Source organism: Tyto alba, unplaced genomic scaffold (assembly GCF_018691265.1).
Source record: "Tyto alba isolate M040663 unplaced genomic scaffold, T.alba_DEE_v4.0 Super-Scaffold_46, whole genome shotgun sequence".
NCBI classification, from domain to species: domain Eukaryota; kingdom Metazoa; phylum Chordata; class Aves; order Strigiformes; family Tytonidae; genus Tyto; species Tyto alba.
In genome coordinates, this window is record NW_024881322.1 from 1,844,032 (window position 1) to 1,850,107 (window position 6,076).

The window sequence follows — 6,076 nt, forward strand, 5'->3', positions numbered from 1 at the left end:
ATGAGTGTAGATAAGCTTTCACACTTCGGGAGTGAGCGAGTGAGCAAAATTATTCTGAGTAGAGGTGAGTAAACAACTAAACTAGGTATGGAAGGTGCAGGTCGCTTCTTGCAGGAACTAAGCAAGTCCCTATTTAAAAGGCGCATAGCAGGGGTCTTGTGTATCCTGATACTCAAAGCTGCTCAATTGTAGAACTCTCAAACGCATAAATGGCTTCATTAGATAAGAGTCTGTGAAATTTCCTATTACTATTTTGAAGTATCTTTCAAAGTGCTTCAAAATAAAAAAATTCTTTACAAGTAAGGCAAAGCTGCACTTGGAAAACCTACTCACATGGTAACTTCAATGCCCTGATTTTTTTAAAAAAGAAATTTGTCTTAAGTAGTAGGATTTGTTACTTTTCCCTCAGCAGATGCAAAATGTGACACGTTTATTTTAGAACTGTTTCACCACAAAACCACTGCTGCTGCTCTAAAGCCATTCAAGTAGTAAATTCAAAGCAGGCTTCGAGACACATCTATGTGAAGTACTTGAGTTAATGTTGCAGGTTGGTCTTTGCCCTTTATTCCATACCTTTTGCTGGAATAATCAATAATAATGTTGCTTCTGTTATTAGCAAATTGGCTGGAGGACTAGGGCGTGCTTGTGAATGAAAAACTGAGGTGATGTGTAGCCGTCTGCCTTGTCAGGCAAACTTAAGTGGCATTTAGCTCAAACTAACCACCTTAAAATAGCTTCTGGGGAATTAAGTTTCCTACACACGTACTTGCTCTTGGCTCCTCTGTTCAAGCATTTTGGAAAACAAAAATATTCCAAATCAGTTATTGGAAAATGAGTTGTTTCCGTGTATGTATTTAAAAAGGAGGAAATTTAAGGTAGAAGGTGAATTTTCTTTTTTTTTTAAGGTAGAAGGTGATTTTTTTTTTTTTTTTCGTAAGGACAGCGACTGTTCTCTTAACCCACTGTGAACACTTCCAGCTGCGTCGCAGCCTCTGGGTGCAGGTGCTGCCGGGAGCACTTGCAGGGAGGGTTTGGGCTGGAGCGGGCGCTCCGGCCGAGGCAGGTGCTTCGCAGGATCCCCTGCCCACTGGGCAGTGCTGCTGGGCAGCAATTAATGCCGGGAGTGGAACAAAAGCCCCTTTAACCTGCAGGTGCTACTCCCCCCCCCCCCCCCCTTCCATAATGTGAACCGGTAACCAAGCTGGACTGTCAAGCCTGGAACCGCACATACTGAATTCCGCTGGCAGCCATTCATTTCCCTTGACCTCCGCTGCTGCCTCTGCGAGGAAGAACTGGGTTACTCCCCCCGTAAACAGCTCTTGTTTACCTCGGTGTGCACTTAGAGCGGGGCTCTGCCCTTGCCTCTGGCATCCACTTCCTCCCGGGCTTCATGGAATGTTTCCTAGTTTTGAGTTCTTGATTTCGCACCTTTCACTTTCTTGGTGTCGTGTGCAGTATCTTGTATTTGAATTGCATTTACATAGTTTACGTAAAGTTTAAAGGAAAGAATAGGTACTATGAAGTGACAGGTACTAGTAAATTGCTTTCAGTTTTGTTTTTTTTGTCTCAGCTGCAGCCTCTCCTGCCTAACTGGAAGCAGCCATAGAATCTGAGAGATGTAGGAAAACAGGGATAGTACTGACAAAAGCCTTCAGCTCTGCTTCAGCAGGGAACTGGAAGCTTTTTTTGCTACGCGCTGAACATCATTTAAAAAGCACATCTGTTTTGTCAGCAGATACTCATGAATGACAGGAGGGTCTAGCCCGGGAAGCCTGGCGATCTTCCCAGCTCAGCCCCTCCACCTCCCAGAGGAACACAGGGAGTGAGCTGCCGGTGCTTCCCCGGAGTAGCCAGCCCCAGGTGAGGAGGAAGGGAGCCAGCCTTGGCGCCTCTCGCTCGGCACCAGGGATTGCAACCCTGATTAGTGGTCCCCTAGACGTTTCTTCATGTGCTCTTTTCATTTTGAAATCAATTCTGCAGGGTTCTTACGCATCACTATTCTGCGTAGGAGCAGACAACGGGTCAGATTTATCTAGGTGTGGCTCCTGTGTTTTCAGGTGCTCCTGTTCATGTGAAATGGTTACGGTGTGCTCAGCCAGTTTAAAACCATCCACCACCACGTGGCACTAGTGATTGCCACGGATGGATTAAGGTCTTAAAACCAGAAGGCTGATGTGTCACCTCCCACCCTCGGGCCGTGCAGCCGGGCACCCATCAGTTGCCGCAGCACGGGGGGCCTATCTTTGCCTCTTCACAGCAGTTGGGAGAACTTGGCAAGCACCCAAGACACCCACATTTTCACCTGAGACGACACTTCCAGTGTATCAAAGCTCTCTTCAAACTCCTGAGACGAGCCCCCTACAAAGGCAAGATCTGAAAGGAAGGAGGAAAAGGGCATCATAGATTTATTTAAAAAGTTTGCCTTCATAGAGTAAAATGAAAACTCAGAGGAAAGATAAGTAGCAGTTTGCACAGGGTTTCCAGAGGTGTGGAACTGCTGTCTGAGCCACCGCCCAGCCATTAACCTGTAAGCCAGAAACCCGTCCTGCCTCCTATTTCCTACAGCCACGCTCCTCCTCAAGCGACTCCTGCAAGTAATTCCTGTGCTCGCTTTACTCTGCTGGTCCAACAGTGGTCAAACCCAGTTAAAATGCAAGTGGTCCATCTAGTTAAAAAGCAGTAACAGTAAGCCCCTGGTTATTTCTCTCTCCCCTAGATCAAACATCCAAAGTTAACCCCCACCGCCATCTTACTGCTTAATTACTGTGCCTGGGTGTTTGAACCACTTTTGTCTCTGCCATCTTAAAAGATAATGAAATTAATTCTGCTGGACACTGATCTCAGTTCACATTTACTACAGGGAACAGATTTGATTTTTTTTTTTTTTTTTCAAATGGTTCAACCGCAACTCCATTAAAATTAGTTTACCTTCAGCGCTGATACTATAAACCCAAATACTTTAGTCCACTGTCCTATATTCGTGCAATTGCAAATAGCACACCCGCTGCCCCTAGAGAAAGGGCCAAAAGCCTGACCCCCTAAAAAAACCACCAAAAGCAACCCCCCCCAACCCCCACCTGCCTTTTTGTAGCCAAACTGCACAAAGCAAGAGGGAAACACCTCACCCCTCCGCAGCTCCTGGAGCTTCTCCCTCTTCCCTTGTCAGGCCAGCGCATCGCTGAGAATACACGTGTCCCTGCCGGAGTCTCAAAGTACCCTCCCGTTTGGTTTTGCAATAAAATCCAGGGTCATAGTTCATACTCTACTCCCGTGGGCCTGGGTTAATGACTTGGAAGGGGCCTTGTCTTGCTGTAACTCTGCCCTGTGCCTGGTACCGCTCTCATCTCTTTCCAGCTGTAAAAATTTGACAGTGCGTCACAATTAATTTGGGAGTTTGCTTTCTTCAATAGGGCTACTTCATGTAAGAGGAAAACTACTCAGTTGTAAACCCACAGAAGTGGCAAGGAAGACTTAAAATGATGAGATTTTACAAGTATTTAAAATGAAACAAACAGTAGAAGGTTACATCTGAGTTATTAGAAAGTTCGTCCAACTCTCCAAGTGCACATTCATCAGCTGGCCTCGCGCTCGCTTAGACGCGCAAACTACCTCCTCCTGCCCCCAAAGCTGGCTCCCATTTCTGTTAAATGGAACTAGTTCTTTGACAAATTGGTGAATCAGGTCAAGTTTTAAAACGTTCAAAGTTTGCATCCAAGTTACTTTTTTTGGGGTGTCATTTATTATACTTATTTGAGGACTTTGGTCCTTTCCTTCATGGTTTCCTGTAACAAACGCCCACGTCCACACGAACCACCCCAGCCCCTTTCCCACAGCTGTTTCTGCACGTAATTTGCTGGCACCGCGCTGAAAACACTTCACTCCTGAAAATGAAAAACCGCCCCGTCAGCCACCAGCGGCAGGGATTTAAATGACTTTTTCCATCTCCAGTCAGAATTTGATTGCGCGCTCCGGACCAGCAGATGCTTCCCAAGCCAGCGAGCTCCGGAGTGACTCTGGATCCGGGGTTTTTCCTTTTCAGGCGTTCTGGCTTGGCCCCGGCAGCGCGGGACTGGACGGGAAGCGCTGCCTACACCGAGCTCTCGCCCTCCTCCAGACTCGCTCTCCCCGAGTCCCTCCGGGCAAACCCAGAGTGAAAGGCAGAGCCTGGAAACTCTCAGGCATGGCAGGGAGCAGCTCCACGTCAAGTTTCCCTCTCGCCCAGGCCAGGCCAGCCTGGCCAGGGACCTTCTGACACAAGGAGACAAAGCACAGGGACACGCCGCAGCGTAAGGTAACCCAGGCCGCCAGGAGAAGGCTTTTCGCACAGTACACTGCAGCAGGCTCCAGGGGATGAGGAAGAGGAGGAACCTCAACTGTAACTGGTCGCATTTGGAACGACTTTTATACGCAGTCAAGGAATCAAAACTGGAGGAAAAAAAAATTCTGTGCCAAATAGGGAAAGGAGATTTGTGAGTGAAACCGATTTCAAACAAAAATAAATTTATTTAAAATCTTACACAGTAGAATTCCTTCATTGAACAAATCAAAGTTTTAATCATGTTGAGAGCTGTTGGCTAATACATTACTTTTAATAAAAAACATTTGTGATGTTGAGGTGGGGGACCCCAAAAAGGAAGCTACATTAGAACTAGAGATCACATAGCTTATGCAGCCACACGAGAAATGTTTTCTGCTGCTTTGTTATTACACAGGTAGTTGGTTTTATCAGCTAAAGCCTAGGGCCTCGGATTTGTTTTATGCATATTGGGTTTTGTTCTATTACTTTCCAAGAGATTGTACTCCCCTGAGTCAGCTGTGTTCATTGGTCAGAATAAATTCCAGCATCTGACACTATTTCCATTAATCACAGACAAGCCAGGATACGTGAGCAAGATAATAGAAAGATAAAAGCGCTATCTGGTGAACGGGAAGCATTATTTATGTATGCTGTTCGCTAACACAGCGGAAGTTATCCGGAAGGCATTTTTTCAACTCTGACAGACAAACCCAAAGAGAAGAAGCCGGGCGTCATACCAAGTATTTACTCCACAGGGAAGGAGGCGTCTGGAACCACACAGATCACGTAGCACCTTGGTGACACTTTTACAGCCCTTCGTTACTAGGGCTATGCTGGTCATAGCTTCCCCAAGTATTTGCAAGCAATTTTAAGACAATTTGCTACTAGAAAGCTGTGAAGCTAATTTTTTTATTACACTGAGCTTAAACTGGGACCTGTGAAGTCGAATACTTTACCCACCCACACATCTGTAAGTAACATATTTATTATTAAGTGTCTTCCCACGCACTACAAGTATCATGGATCATAAAATACAAAACATTTTTCCTCAACATAATGAGTAGTCAAGGCATTTCACTTAACCCTCTTATGTTAAGCCAGATAGGAAGCAGAGCAGGTTTTTTTAAAAACAAACAAACAAGCATAAATTGTATTTGTTGTAAAACGATCTTCTTGGCCTTAAAATAACAATAATTAAAAAAGCAGCAGTATTTGGACACCCATAATCTATAAAGCAGGCAGCTGCAATTCAAATAACTAGTTCTCAGTGGCACACCAAAGGTACCACGGGAGTACTTCTGTCTGTCAACAATGCTACACCACCTCATCCAGTCCGATTAAATTAAGGCTTTGCTTCTTTAATAAAAGAAAAGTTATTAGCCTTCACCACCACACAGATAAAAAGGTCAAGGTCGTGGTGGTGTGCACAGGCAGCACCATCGGGGTGACTGCAGCGGGAAGGGGGTGGCTGTGCTGAGCTGGGCTGAGCTGAGCTGGGCTGGGCTGAGCTGGGCTGGGCTGAGCTGGGCTGGGCTGGGCTGGGCTGGGCTGGGCTGGGCTGAGCTGAGCTGGGCTGAGCTGGGCTGAGCTGGGCTGAGCTGAGCTGGGCTGGGCTGGGCTGAGCTGAGCTGAGCTGGGCTGGGCTGAGCTGGGCTGAGCTGGGCTGAGCTGGGCTGAGCTGAGCTGGGCTGAGCTGAGCTGGGCTGAGCTGGGCTGAGCTGCCCACAGCACGGACGGACGGAGGGAAACGAGCCGAACACCCAGGCTGCCGAGCGTTGA